Raw genomic sequence first — 15684 nt, forward strand, 5'->3', positions numbered from 1 at the left:
AAGTCAGTTGAAAAATTAGAGAAAACCAATGAACAGTAAACGAATTACATGTTATGTTGTGCATTTGTGTTTGTTATTAGTCTCCCTAGGTGTAGCAAGTAAGTCAGTTGAAGAATTAGAGAGAACCAATGAACAGTAAACCAATTACATGTTATGTTGTGCATTTGTGTTTGTCATTAGTCTCCCCAGGTGTAACAAGTAAGTCAGTTGAAAAATTAGAGAGAACCAATGAACAGTAAACTAATTACATGTTATGTTGTGCATTTGTGTTGGTTATTAGTCTCCCTAGGTGTAGCAAGTAAGTCAGTTGAAAAATTAGAGAAAACCAATGAACAGTAAACCTATTACATGTTATGTTGTGCATTTGTGTTTGTTATTAGTCTCCCCATTTGTAGCAAGTAAGTCAGTTGAAGAATTAGAGAGAACCAATGAACAGTAAACCAATTACATGTTATGTTGTGCATTTGTGTTGGTTATTAGTCTCCCTAGGTGTAGCAACTAAGTCAGTTGAAGAATTAGAGAGAACCAATGAACAGTAAACCAATTACATGTTATCTTGTGCATTTGTGTTTGTTATTAGTCTCCCTAGGTGTAGCAAGTAAGTCAGTTGAAGAATTTGAGAGAACCAATGAGCAGTAAACCAATTAGATGTTATGTTGTGCATTTGTGTTGGTTATTAGTCTCCCTAGGTGTAGCAAGTAAGTCAGTTGAAGAATTAGAGAGAACCAATGAATAGTAAACCAATTACATGTTATGCTGTGCATTTGTGTTTGTTATTAGTCTCCCCATTTGAAGAAAGTAAGTCAGTTGAAGAATTAGAGAGAACCAATGAACAGTAAACCAATTACATGTTATGTTGTGCATTTGTGTTGGTTATTAGTCTCCCTAGGTGTAGCAAGTAAGTCAGTTGAAGAATTAGAGAGAACCAATAAACAGTAAACCAATTACATGTTATGTTGTGCATTTGTGTTTGTTATTAGTCTCCCCAGGTGTAACAAGTAAGTCTGTTGAAAAATTAGAGAGAACCAATGAACAGTAAACCAATTACATGTTATGTTGTGCATTTGTGTTGGTTATTAGTCTCCCTAGGTGTAGCAAGTAAGTCAGTTGAAAAATTAGAGAAAACCAAAGAACAGTAAACCTATTACATGTTATGTTGTGCATTTGTGTTTGTTATTAGTCTCCCCATTTGTAGCAAGTAAGTCAGTTGAAGAATTAGAGAGAACCAATGAACAGTAAACCAATTACATGTTATGTTGTGCATTTGTGTTGGTTATTAGTCTCCCTAGGTGTAGCAAGTAAGTCAGTTGAAGAATTAGAGAGAACCAATGAACAGTAAACCAATTACATGTTATGTTGTGCATTTGTGTTTGTTATTAGTCTCCCCAGGTGTAACAAGTAAGTCAGTTGAAAAATTAGAGAGAACCAATGAACAGTAAACCAATTACATGTTATGTTGTGCATTTGTGTTGGTTATTAGTCTCCCTAGGTGTAGCAAGTAAGTCAGTTGAAAAATTAGAGAAAACCAATGAACAGTAAACCTATTACATGTTATGTTGTGCATTTGTGTTTGTTATTAGTCTCCCTAGGTGTAGCAACTAAGTCAGTTGAAGAATTAGAGAGAACCAATGAACAGTAAACCAATTACATGTTATCTTGTGCATTTGTGTTTGTTATTAGTCTCCCTAGGTGTAGCAAGTAAGTCAGTTGAAGAATTTGAGAGAACCAATGAGCAGTAAACCAATTAGATGTTATGTTGTGCATTTGTGTTGGTTATTAGTCTCCCTAGGTGTAGCAAGTAAGTCAGTTGAAGAATTAGAGAGAACCAATGAACAGTAAACCAATTACATGTTATGTTGTGCATTTGTGTTGGTTATTAGTCTCCCTAGGTGTAGCAACTAAGTCAGTTGAAGAATTGGAGAGAACCAATGAACAGTTAACCAATTACATGTTATGTTGTGCATTTGTGTTGGTTATTAGTCTCCCCAGGTGTAGCAAGTAAGTCAGTTGAAGAATTAGAGAGAACCAATGAACAATAAACCAATTACATGTTATGTTGTGCATTTGTGTTAGTTATTAGTCTCCCCAGGTGTAGCATGTAAGTCAGTTGAAGAATTAGAGAGAACCAATGAACAGTACACCAATTACATGTTATGTTGTGCATTTGTGTTTGTTATTTGTCTCCCTAGGTGTAGCAAGTAAGTCAGTTGAAGAATTAGAGAGAACCAATGAACAGTAAACCAATTACATGTTATGTTGTGCATTTGTGTTTGTTGTTAGTCTCCATAGGTGTAACAAGTAAGTCAGTTGAAGAATTTGAGAGAACCAATGAACAGTAAACCAATTACATGTTATCTTGTGCATTTGTGTTTGTTATTAGTCTCCCTAGGTGTAGCAAGTAAGTCAGTTGAAGAATTTGAGAGAACCAATGAGCAGTAAACCAATTAGATGTTATGTTGTGCATTTGTGTTGGTTATTAGTCTCCCTAGGTGTAGCAAGTAAGTCAGTTGAAGAATTAGAGAGAACCAATGAATAGTAAACCAATTACATGTTATGCTGTGCATTTGTGTTGGTTATTAGTCTCCCCAGGTTTAGCAAGTAAGTCAGTTGAAAAATTAGAGAAAACCAATGAACAGTAAACGAATTACATGTTATGTTGTGCATTTGTGTTTGTTATTAGTCTCCCTAGGTGTAGCAAGTAAGTCAGTTGAAGAATTAGAGAGAACCAATGAACAGTAAACCAATTACATGTTATGTTGTGCATCTGTGTTTGTTATTAGTCTCCCCAGGTGTAACAAGTAAGTCAGTTGAAAAATTAGAGAGAACCAATGAACAGTAAACCAACTACATGTTATGTTGTGCATTTGTGTTGGTTATTAGTCTCCCTAGGTGTAGCAAGTAAGTCAGTTGAAAAATTAGAGAAAACCAATGAACAGTAAACCTATTACATGTTATGTTGTGCATTTGTGTTTGTTATTAGTCTCCCCATTTGTAGCAAGTAAGTCAGTTGAAGAATTAGAGAGAACCAATGAACAGTAAACCAATTACATGTTATGTTGTGCATTTGTGTTGGTTATTAGTCTCCCTAGGTGTAGCAACTAAGTCAGTTGAAGAATTAGAGAGAACCAATGAACAGTAAACCAATTACATGTTATCTTGTGCATTTGTGTTTGTTATTAGTCTCCCTAGGTATAGCAAGTAAGTCAGTTGAAGAATTTGAGAGAACCAATGAGCAGTAAACCAATTAGATGTTATGTTGTGCAGTTGTGTTGGTTATTAGTCTCCCTAGGTGTAGCAAGTAAGTCAGTTGAAGAATTAGAGAGAACCAATGAATAGTAAACCAATTACATGTTATGCTGTGCATTTGTGTTGGTTATTAGTCTCCCCAGGTTTAGCAAGTAAGTCCGTTGAAAAATTAGAGAAAACCAATGAACAGTAAACGAATTACATGTTATGTTGTGCATTTGTGTTTGTTATTAGTCTCCCTAGGTGTAGCAAGTAAGTCAGTTGAAGAATTGGAGAGAACCAATGAACAGTAAACCAATTACATGTTATGTTGTGCATTTGTGTTTGTTATTAGTCTCCCCAGGTGTAACAAGTAAGTCAGTTGAAAAATTAGAGAGAACCAATGAACAGTAAACCAATTACATGTTATGTTGTGCATTTGTGTTGGTTATTAGTCTCCGTAGGTGTAGCAAGTAAGTCAGTTGATAAATTAGAGAAAACCAATGAACAGTAAACTTATTACATGTTATGTTGTGCATTTGTGTTTGTTATTAGTCTCCCCATTTGTAGCAAGTAAGTCAGTTGAAGAATTAGAGAGAACCAATGAACAGTAAACCAATTACATGTTATGTTGTGCATTTGTGTTGGTTATTAGTCTCCCTAGGTGTAGCAACTAAGTCAGTTGAAGAATTAGAGAGAACCAATGAACAGTTAACCAATTACATGTTATGTTGTGCATTTGTGTTGGTTATTAGTCTCCCCAGGTGTAGCAAGTAAGTCAGTTGAAGAATTAGAGGGAACCAATGAATAGTAAACCAATTACATGTTATGTTGTGTATTTGTGTTGGTTATTAGTCTCCCCAGGTGTAGCAAGTAAGTCAGTTGAAAAATTAGAGAAAACCAATGAACAGTAAACCAATTACATGTTATGTTGTGCATTTGTGTTTGTTATTAGTGTCCCCATTTGTAGAAAGTAAGTCAGTTGAAGAATTAGAGAGAACCAATGAACAGTAAACCAATTACATGTTATGTTGTGCATTTGTGTTGGTTATTAGTCTCCCTAGGTGTAGCAACTAAGTCAGTTGAAGAATTAGAGAGAACCAATGAACAGTAAACCAATTACATGTTATGTTGTGCATTTGTGTTTGTTATTAGTCTCCCCAGGTGTAGCAAGTAAGTCAGTTGAAGAATTTGAGAGAACCAATGAGCAGTAAACCAATTACATGTTATGTTGTGCATTTGTGTTGGTTATTAGTCTCCCCAGGTGTAGCAAGTAAGTCAGTTGAAGAATTAGAGAGAACCAATGAACAGTAAACCAATTACATGTTATGTTGTGCATTTGGGTTGGTTATTAGTCTCCCCAGGTGTAGCAAGTAAGTCAGTTGAAGAATTAGAGAGAACCAATGAACAATAAACCAATTACATGTTATGTTGTGCATTTGTGTTGGTTATTAGTCTCCCCAGGTGTAGCAAGTAAGTTAGTTGAAGAATTAGAGAGAAACAATGAACAGTAAACCAATTACATGTTATGTTGTGCATTTGTGTTTGTTATTAGTCTCCCCAGGTGTAGCAAGTAAGTCAGTTGAAGAATTTGAGAGAACCAATGAGCAGTAAACCAATTACATGTTATGTTGTGCATTTGTGTTGGTTATTAGTCTCCCTAGGTGTAGCAACTAAGTCAGTTGAAGAATTACAGAGAACCAATGAACAGTAAACCATTTACATGTTATGTTGTGCATTTGTGTTTGTCACTAGTCTCCCCAGGTGTAGCAAGTAAGTCAGTTGAAGAATTTGAGGGAACCAATGAGAAGTAAACCAATTACATGTTATGTTGTGCATTTGTGTTGGTTATTAGTCTCCCTAGGTGTAGCAACTAAGTCAGTTGAAGAATTAGAGAGAACCAATGAACAGTAAACCAATTACATGTTATCTTGTGCATTTGTGTTTGTTATTAGTCTCCTTAGGTGTAGCAAGTAAGTCAGTTGAAGAATTTGAGAGAACCAATGAGCAGTAAACCAATTAGATGTTATGTTGTGCATTTGTGTTGGTTATTAGTCTCCCTAGGTGTAGCAAGTAAGTCAGTTGAAGAATTAGAGAGAACCAATGAATAGTAAACCAATTACATGTTATGCTGTGCATTTGTGTTGGTTATTAGTCTCCCCAGGTTTAGCAAGTAAGTCAGTTGAAAAATTAGAGAAAACCAATGAACAGTAAACGAATTACATGTTATGTTGTGCATTTGTGTTTGTTATTAGTCTCCCTAGGTGTAGCAAGTAAGTCAGTTGAAGAATTAGAGAGAACCAATGAACAGTAAACCAATTACATGTTATGTTGTGCATTTGTGTTTGTCATTAGTCTCCCCAGGTGTAACAAGTAAGTCAGTTGAAAAATTAGAGAGAACCAATGAACAGTAAACTAATTACATGTTATGTTGTGCATTTGTGTTGGTTATTAGTCTCCCTAGGTGTAGCAAGTAAGTCAGTTGAAAAATTAGAGAAAACCAATGAACAGTAAACCTATTACATGTTATGTTGTGCATTTGTGTTTGTTATTAGTCTCCCCATTTGTAGCAAGTAAGTCAGTTGAAGAATTAGAGAGAACCAATGAACAGTAAACCAATTACATGTTATGTTGTGCATTTGTGTTGGTTATTAGTCTCCCTAGGTGTAGCAACTAAGTCAGTTGAAGAATTAGAGAGAACCAATGAACAGTAAACCAATTACATGTTATCTTGTGCATTTGTGTTTGTTATTAGTCTCCCTAGGTGTAGCAAGTAAGTCAGTTGAAGAATTTGAGAGAACCAATGAGCAGTAAACCAATTAGATGTTATGTTGTGCATTTGTGTTGGTTATTAGTCTCCCTAGGTGTAGCAAGTAAGTCAGTTGAAGAATTAGAGAGAACCAATGAATAGTAAACCAATTACATGTTATGCTGTGCATTTGTGTTTGTTATTAGTCTCCCCATTTGAAGAAAGTAAGTCAGTTGAAGAATTAGAGAGAACCAATGAACAGTAAACCAATTACATGTTATGTTGTGCATTTGTGTTGGTTATTAGTCTCCCTAGGTGTAGCAAGTAAGTCAGTTGAAGAATTAGAGAGAACCAATAAACAGTAAACCAATTACATGTTATGTTGTGCATTTGTGTTTGTTATTAGTCTCCCCAGGTGTAACAAGTAAGTCTGTTGAAAAATTAGAGAGAACCAATGAACAGTAAACCAATTACATGTTATGTTGTGCATTTGTGTTGGTTATTAGTCTCCCTAGGTGTAGCAAGTAAGTCAGTTGAAAAATTAGAGAAAACCAAAGAACAGTAAACCTATTACATGTTATGTTGTGCATTTGTGTTTGTTATTAGTCTCCCCATTTGTAGCAAGTAAGTCAGTTGAAGAATTAGAGAGAACCAATGAACAGTAAACCAATTACATGTTATGTTGTGCATTTGTGTTGGTTATTAGTCTCCCTAGGTGTAGCAAGTAAGTCAGTTGAAGAATTAGAGAGAACCAATGAACAGTAAACCAATTACATGTTATGTTGTGCATTTGTGTTTGTTATTAGTCTCCCCAGGTGTAACAAGTAAGTCAGTTGAAAAATTAGAGAGAACCAATGAACAGTAAACCAATTACATGTTATGTTGTGCATTTGTGTTGGTTATTAGTCTCCCTAGGTGTAGCAAGTAAGTCAGTTGAAAAATTAGAGAAAACCAATGAACAGTAAACCTATTACATGTTATGTTGTGCATTTGTGTTTGTTATTAGTCTCCCTAGGTGTAGCAACTAAGTCAGTTGAAGAATTAGAGAGAACCAATGAACAGTAAACCAATTACATGTTATCTTGTGCATTTGTGTTTGTTATTAGTCTCCCTAGGTGTAGCAAGTAAGTCAGTTGAAGAATTTGAGAGAACCAATGAGCAGTAAACCAATTAGATGTTATGTTGTGCATTTGTGTTGGTTATTAGTCTCCCTAGGTGTAGCAAGTAAGTCAGTTGAAGAATTAGAGAGAACCAATGAACAGTAAACCAATTACATGTTATGTTGTGCATTTGTGTTGGTTATTAGTCTCCCTAGGTGTAGCAACTAAGTCAGTTGAAGAATTGGAGAGAACCAATGAACAGTTAACCAATTACATGTTATGTTGTGCATTTGTGTTGGTTATTAGTCTCCCCAGGTGTAGCAAGTAAGTCAGTTGAAGAATTAGAGAGAACCAATGAACAATAAACCAATTACATGTTATGTTGTGCATTTGTGTTAGTTATTAGTCTCCCCAGGTGTAGCATGTAAGTCAGTTGAAGAATTAGAGAGAACCAATGAACAGTAAACCAATTACATGTTATGTTGTGCATTTGTGTTGGTTATTAGTCTCCCCTGGTGTAGCAAGTAAGTCAGTTGAAGAATTAGAGAGAACCAATGAACAGTAAACGAATTACATGTTATGTTGTGCATTTGTGTTGGTTATTAGTCTCCCCAGGTGTAGCAAGTAAGTCAGTTGTAAAATTACAGAAAACCAATGAACAGTAAACCAATTACATGTTATGTTGTGCATTTGTGTTTGTTGTTAGTCTCCCTATTTGTAGCAAGTAAGTCAGTTGAAGAATTAGAGAGAACCAATGAACTTTAAACCAATTACATGTTATGTTGTGCATTTGTGTTGGTTATTAGTCTCCCTAGGTGTAGCAACTAAGTCAGTTGAAGAATTAGAGAGAACCAATGAACAGTTAACCAATTACATGTTATGTTGTGCATTTGTGTTGGTTATTAGTCTCCCTAGGTGTAGCAACTAAGTCAGTTGAAGAATTAGAGAGAACCAATGAACAGTTAACCAATTACATGTTATCTTGTGCATTTGTGTTTGTTATTAGTCTCCCTAGGTGTAGCAAGTAAGTCAGTTGAACAATTTGAGAGAACCAATTAGCAGTAAACCAATTAGATGTTATGTTGTGCATTTGTGTTGGTTATTAGTCTCCCTAGGTGTAGCAAGTAAGTCAGTTGAAGAATTAGAGAAAACCAATGAACAGTAAACCAATTACATGTTATGTTGTGCATTTGTGTTTGTTATTAGTCTCCCCAGGTGTAACAAGTAAGTCAGTTGAAAAATTAGAGAGAACCAATGAACAGTAAACCAATTACATGTTATGTTGTGCATTTGTGTTGGTTATTAGTCTCCCTAGGTGTAGCAAGTAAGTCAGTTGAAAAATTAGAGAAAACCAATGAACAGTAAACCTATTTCATGTTATGTTGTGCATTTGTGTTTGTTATTAGTCTCCCCATTTGTAGCAAGTAAGTCAGTTGAAGAATTAGAGAGAACCAATGAACAGTAAACCAATTACATGTTATGTTGTGCATTTGTGTTGGTTATTAGTCTCCCTAGGTGTAGCAACTAAGTCAGTTGAAGAATTAGAGAGAACCAATGAACAGTAAACCAATTACATGTTATCTTGTGCATTTGTGTTTGTTATTAGTCTCCCTAGGTGTAGCAAGTAAGTCAGTTGAACAATTTGAGAGAACCAATTAGCAGTAAACCAATTAGATGTTATGTTGTGCATTTGTGTTGGTTATTAGTCTCCCTAGGTGTAGCAAGTAAGTCAGTTGAAGAATTAGAGAGAACCAATGAATAGTAAACCAATTACATGTTATGCTGTGCATTTGTGTTGGTTATTAGTCTCCCCAGGTTTAGCAAGTAAGTCAGTTGAAAAATTAGAGAAAACCAATGAACAGTAAACGAATTACATGTTATGTTGTGCATTTGTGTTTGTTATTAGTCTCCCTAGGTGTAGCAAGTAAGTCAGTTGAAGAATTAGAGAGAACCAATGAACAGTAAACCAATTACATGTTATGTTGTGCATTTGTGTTTGTTATTAGTCTCCCCAGGTGTAACAAGTAAGTCAGTTGAAAAATTAGAGAAAACCAATGAACAGTAAACCAATTACATGTTATGTTGTGCATTTGTGTTGGTTATTAGTCTCCCGAGGTGTAGCAAGTAAGTCAGTTGAAAAATTAGAGAAAACCAATGAACAGTAAACCTATTACATGTTATGTTGTGCATTTGTGTTTGTTATTAGTCTCCCCATTTGTAGCAAGTAAGTCAGTTGAAGAATTAGAGAGAACCAATGAACAGTAAACCAATTACATGTTATGTTGTGCATTTGTGTTGGTTATTAGTCTCCCTAGGTGTAGCAACTAAGTCAGTTGAAGAATTAGAGAGAACCAATGAACAGTTAACCAATTACATGTTATGTTGTGCATTTGTGTTGGTTATTAGTCTCCCCTGGTGTAGCAAGTAAGTCAGTTGAAGAATTAGAGAGAACCAATGAACAGTAAACGAATTACATGTTATGTTGTGCATTTGTGTTGGTTATTAGTCTCCCCAGGTGTAGCAAGTAAGTCAGTTGAAGAATTAGAGAGAACCAATGAACAGTAAACGAATTACATGTTATGTTGTGCATTTGTGTTGGTTATTAGTCTCCCCAGGTGTAGCAAGTAAGTCAGTTGAAGAATTAGAGAGAACCAATGAACAGTAAACGAATTACATGTTATGTTGTGCATTTGTGTTGGTTATTAGTCTCCCCAGGTGTAGCAAGTAAGTCAGTTGTAAAATTACAGAAAACCAATGAACAGTAAACCAATTACATGTTATGTTGTGCATTTGTGTATTTGTTGTTAGTCTCCCTATTAGTCTCCCCAGGTGTAGCATGTAAGTCAGTTGAAGAATTAGAGAGAACCAATGAACAGTAAACCAATTACATGTTATGTTGTGCATTTGTGTTGGTTATTAGTCTCCCCTGGTGTAGCAAGTAAGTCAGTTGAAGAATTAGAGAGAACCAATGAACAGTAAACGAATTACATGTTATGTTGTGCATTTGTGTTGGTTATTAGTCTCCCCAGGTGTAGCAAGTAAGTCAGTTGTAAAATTACAGAAAACCAATGAACAGTAAACCAATTACATGTTATGTTGTGCATTTGTGTTTGTTGTTAGTCTCCCTATTTGTAGCAAGTAAGTCAGTTGAAGAATTAGAGAGAACCAATGAACAGTAAACCAATTACATGTTATGTTGTGCATTTGTGTTGGTTATTAGTCTCCCTAGGTGTAGCAACTAAGTCAGTTGAAGAATTAGAGAGAACCAATGAACAGTAAACCAATTACATGTTATCTTGTGCATTTGTGTTTGTTATTAGTCTCCCTAGGTGTAGCAAGTAAGTCAGTTGAACAATTTGAGAGAACCAATTAGCAGTAAACCAATTAGATGTTATGTTGTGCATTTGTGTTGGTTATTAGTCTCCCTAGGTGTAGCAAGTAAGTCAGTTGAAGAATTAGAGAGAACCAATGAATAGTAAAGCAATTACATGTTATGCTGTGCATTTGTGTTGGTTATTAGTCTCCCCAGGTTTAGCAAGTAAGTCAGTTGAAAAATTAGAGAAAACCAATGAACAGTAAACGAATTACATGTTATGTTGTGCATTTGTGTTTGTTATTAGTCTCCCTAGGTGTAGCAAGTAAGTCAGTTGAAGAATTAGAGAGAACCAATGAACAGTAAACCAATTACATGTTATGTTGTGCATTTGTGTTTGTTATTAGTCTCCCCAGGTGTAACAAGTAAGTCAGTTGAAAAATTAGAGAAAACCAATGAACAGTAAACCAATTACATGTTATGTTGTGCATTTGTGTTGGTTATTAGTCTCCCTAGGTGTAGCAAGTAAGTCAGTTGAAAAATTAGAGAAAACCAATGAACAGTAAACCTATTACATGTTATGTTGTGCATTTGTGTTTGTTATTAGTCTCCCCATTTGTAGCAAGTAAGTCAGTTGAAGAATTAGAGAGAACCAATGAACAGTAAACCAATTACATGTTATGTTGTGCATTTGTGTTGGTTATTAGTCTCCCTAGGTGTAGCAACTAAGTCAGTTGAAGAATTAGAGAGAACCAATGAACAGTTAACCAATTACATGTTATGTTGTGCATTTGTGTTGGTTATTAGTCTCCCCAGGTGTAGCAAGTAAGTCAGTTGAAGAATTAGAGAGAACCAATGAATAGTAAACCAATTACATGTTATGTTGTGCATTTGTGTTGGTTATTAGTCTCCCCAGGTGTAGCAAGTAAGTCAGTTGAAAAATTAGAGAAAACCAATGAACAGTAAACCAATTACATGTTATGTTGTGCATTTGTGTTTGTTATTAGTCTCCCTAGGTGTTGCAACTAAGTCAGTTGAAGAATTAGAGAGAGCCAATGAACAGTAAACCAATTACATGTTATGCTGTGCATTTGTGTTGGTTATTAGTCTCCCCAGATTTAGAAAATAAGTCAATTGAAAAATTAGAGAAAACCAATGAACAGTAAACCAATTACATGTTATGTTCTGCATTTGTGTTTGTTATTAGTCTCCCCAGGTGTAGCAAGTAAGTCAGTTGAAGAATTAGAGAGAACCAATGAATAGTAACCCAATTACATGTTATGTTGTGCATTTGTGTTGGTTATTAGTCTCCCCAGGTGTAGCAAGTAAGTCAGTTGAAGAATTAGAGAGAACCAATGAATAGTAAACCAATTATATGTTATGTTATGCATTTGTGTTGGTTATTAGTCTCCCCAGGTGTAGCAAGTAATTTATTTGAAGAATTAGGGAGAACCAATGAACAGTAAACCAATTACATGATATGTTGTGCATTTGTGTTTGTTATTAGTCTCCACAGGTGTAACAAGTATGTCAGTTGAAGAATTAGAGAGAACTAATGAACAGTAAACCAATTACATGTTATGTTGTGCATTTGTGTTTGTTACTAGTCTCCCCAGGTGTAGCAAGTAAGTTAGTTGAAGAATTAGAGAGAACCAATGAACAGTAAACCAATTACATGTTATGTTGTGCATTTGTGTTGGTTATTAGTCTCCCTAGGTGTAGCAAGTAAGTCAGTTGAAGAATTAGAGAGAACCAATGAACAGTAAACCAATTACATGTTATGTTATGAATTTGTGTTGGTTATTAGTCTCCCCAGGTGTAGCAAGTAATTCATTTGAAGAATTTGGGAGAACCAATGAACAGTAAACCAATTACATGATATGTTGTGCATTTGTGTTTGTTATTAGTCTCCACAGGTGTAACAAGTATGTCAGTTGAAGAATTAGAGAGAACTAATGAACAGTAAACCAATTACATGTTATGTTGTGCATTTGTGTTTGTTACTAGTCTCCCCAGGTGTAGCAAGTAAGTTAGTTGAAGAATTAGAGTGAACCAATGAACAGTAAACCAATTACATGTTATGTTGTGCATTTGTGTTGGTTATTAGTCTCCCCAGGTGTAGCAAGTAACTCAGTTGAAGAATTAGAGAAAACCAATGAACAGTAAACCAATTACATGTTATGTTGTGCATTTGTGTTGGTTATTAGTCTCCCCAGGTGTAGCAAGTAAGTCAGTTGAAGAATTAGAGAGAACCAATGAATAGTAAACCAATTACATGTTATGTTATGCATTTGTGTTGGTTATTAGTCTCCCCAGGTGTAGCAAGTAATTCATTTGAAGAATTTGGGAGAACCAATGAACAGTAAACCAATTACATGATATGTTGTGCATTTGTGTTTGTTATTAGTCTCCACAGGTGTAACAAGTATGTCAGTTGAAGAATTAGAGAGAACTAATGAACAGTAAACCAATTACATGTTATGTTGTGCATTTGTGTTTGTTACTAGTCTCCCCAGGTGTAGCAAGTAAGTTAGTTGAAGAATTAGAGTGAACCAATGAACAGTAAACCAATTACATGTTATGTTGTGCATTTGTGTTGGTTATTAGTCTCCCCAGGTGTAGCAAGTAAGTCAGTTGAAGAATTAGAGAGAACCAATGAACAGTAAACCAATTACATGTTATGTTATGAATTTGTGTTGGTTATTAGTCTCCCCAGGTGTAGCAAGTAATTCATTTGAAGAATTAGAGAGAACCAATGAACAATAAACCAATTACATGTTATGTTGTGCATTTGTGTTTGTTATTAGTCTCCCCAAGTGTAGCAAGTAAGTCAGTTGAAGAGTTAGAGAGAACCAATGAACAGTAAACCAATTACATGTTATGTTGTGCATTTGTATTCGTTACTAGTCTCCTCAGGTGTAGCAAGTAAGTCAGTTGAAGAATTAGAGAGAACCAATGAACAGTAAACCAATTACATGTTATGTTGTGCATTTGTGTTTGTTATTAGTCTCCCCAGGTGTAGCAAGTAGGTCAGTTGAAGAATTTGAGGGAACCAATGAGTAGTAAATCAATTACATGTTATGTTGTGCATTTGTGTTGGTTATTAGTCTCCCTAGGTGTAGCAACTAAGTCAATTGAAGAATTAGAGAGAACCAATGAACAGTAAACCAATTACATGTTATCTTGTGCATTTGTGTTTGTTATTAGTCTCCCCAGGTGTAACAAGTAATTCAGTTGAAGAATTTGAGAGAACCAATGAGCAGTAAACCAATTACATGTTATGTTGTGCATTTGTGTTGGTTATTAGTCTCCCTAGGTGTAGCAAGTAAGTCAGTTGAAGAATTAGAGAGAACCAATGAATAGTAAACCAATTACATGTTATGTTGCGCATTTGTGTTGGTTATTAGTCTCCCCAGGTTTAGCAAGTAAGTCAGTTGAAAAATTAGAGAAAACCAATGAACAGTAAACCAATTACATGTTATGTTGTGCATTTGTGTTTGTTATTAGTCTCCCCAGGTGTAGCAAGTAAGTCAGTTGAAGAATTAGAGAGAACCAATGAATAGTAAACCAATTACATGTTTTGTTGTGCATTTGTGTTTGTTATTAGTCTCCCCAGGTGTAACAAGTAAGTCAGTTGAAAAATTAGAGAAAACCAATGAACAGTAAACCAATTACATGTTATGTTGTGCGTTTGTGTTTGTTATTAGTCTCCCCATTTGTAGCAAGTAAGTCAGTTGAAGAATTAGAGAGAACCAATGAACAGTTAACCAATTACATGTTATGTTGTGCATTTGTGTTGGTTATTAGTCTCCCCAGGTGTAGCAAGTAAGTCAGTTGAAGAATTAGAGAGAACCAATGAACAGTAAACCAATTACATGTTATGTTGTGCATTTGTGTTGGTTATTAGTCTCCCCAGGTGTAACAAGTAAGTCAGTTGAAAAATTAGAGAAAACCAATGAACAGTAAACCAATTACATGTTATGTTGTGCATTTGTGTTTGTTATTAGTCTCCCCATTTGTAGCAAGTAAGTCAGTTGAAGAATTAGAGAGAACCAATGAACAGAAAACCAGTTACATGTTATGTTGTGCATTTGTGTTGGTTATTTGTCTCCCTACGTGTAGCAACTAAGTCAGTTGAAGAATTAGAGAGAACCAATGAACAGTTAACCAATTACATGTTATGTTGTGCATTTGTGTTGGTTATTAGTCTCCCCAGGTGTAGCAAGTAAGTCAGTTGAAGAATTAGAGAGAACCAATGAACAGTAAACCAATTACTTGTTATGTTGTGCATTTGTGTTGGTTATTAGTCTCCCCAGGTGTAGCAAGTAAGTCAGTTGAAGAATTAGAGAGAACCAATGAACAGTAAACCAATTACATGTTATGTTGTGCATTTGTGTTGGTTATTAGTCTCCCCAGGTGTCGCAAGTAAGTTAGTTGAAGAATTAAAGAGAACCAATGAACAGTAAACCAATTACATCTTATGTTGTGCATTTGTGTTTGTTATTAGTCTCCCCAGGTGTAGCAAGTAAGCCAGTTGAAGAATTTGAGAGAACCAATGAGCAGTAAACCAATTACATGTTATGTTGTGCATTTGTGTTGGTTATTAGTCTCCCTAGGTGTTGCAACTAAGTTAGTTGAAGAATTAGAGAGAGCCAATGAGCAGTAAACCAATTACATGTTATGTTGTGCATTTGTGTTTGTTATTAGTCTCCCCAGGTGTAGCAAGTAGGTCAGTTGAAGAATTTGAGGGAACCAATGAGCAGTAAATCAATTACATGTTATGTTGTGCATTTGTGTTGGTTATTAGTCTCCCTAGGTGTAGCAACTAAGTCAATTGAAGAATTAGAGAGAACCAATGAACAGTAAACCAATTACATGTTATCTTGTGCATTTGTGTTTGTTATTAGTCTCCCCAGGTGTAGCAAGTAATTCAGTTGAAGAATTTGAGAGAACCAATGAGCAGTAAACCAATTATATGTTATGTTGTGCATTTGTGTTGGTTATTAGTCTCCCTATGTGTAGCAAGTAAGTCAGTTGAAGAATTAGAGAGAACCAATGAATAGTAAACCAATTACATGTTATGCTGTGCATTTGTGTTGGTTATTAGTCTCCCCAGGTTTAGCAAGTAAGTCAGTTGAAAAATTAGAGAAAACCAATGAATAGTAAACCAATTACATGTTATGTTGTGCATTTGTGTTTGTTATTAGTCTCCCCAGGTGTAGCAAGTAAGTCAGTTGAAGAATTAGAGAGAACCAATGAATAGTAAACCAATTACATGTTTTGTTGTGCATTTGTGT

The sequence above is a fragment of the Cajanus cajan genome, chromosome 9 (genome assembly GCF_000230855.2).
Source record: "Cajanus cajan strain Asha chromosome 9, NIPB_CcT2T_4, whole genome shotgun sequence".
Taxonomy (NCBI): domain Eukaryota; kingdom Viridiplantae; phylum Streptophyta; class Magnoliopsida; order Fabales; family Fabaceae; genus Cajanus; species Cajanus cajan.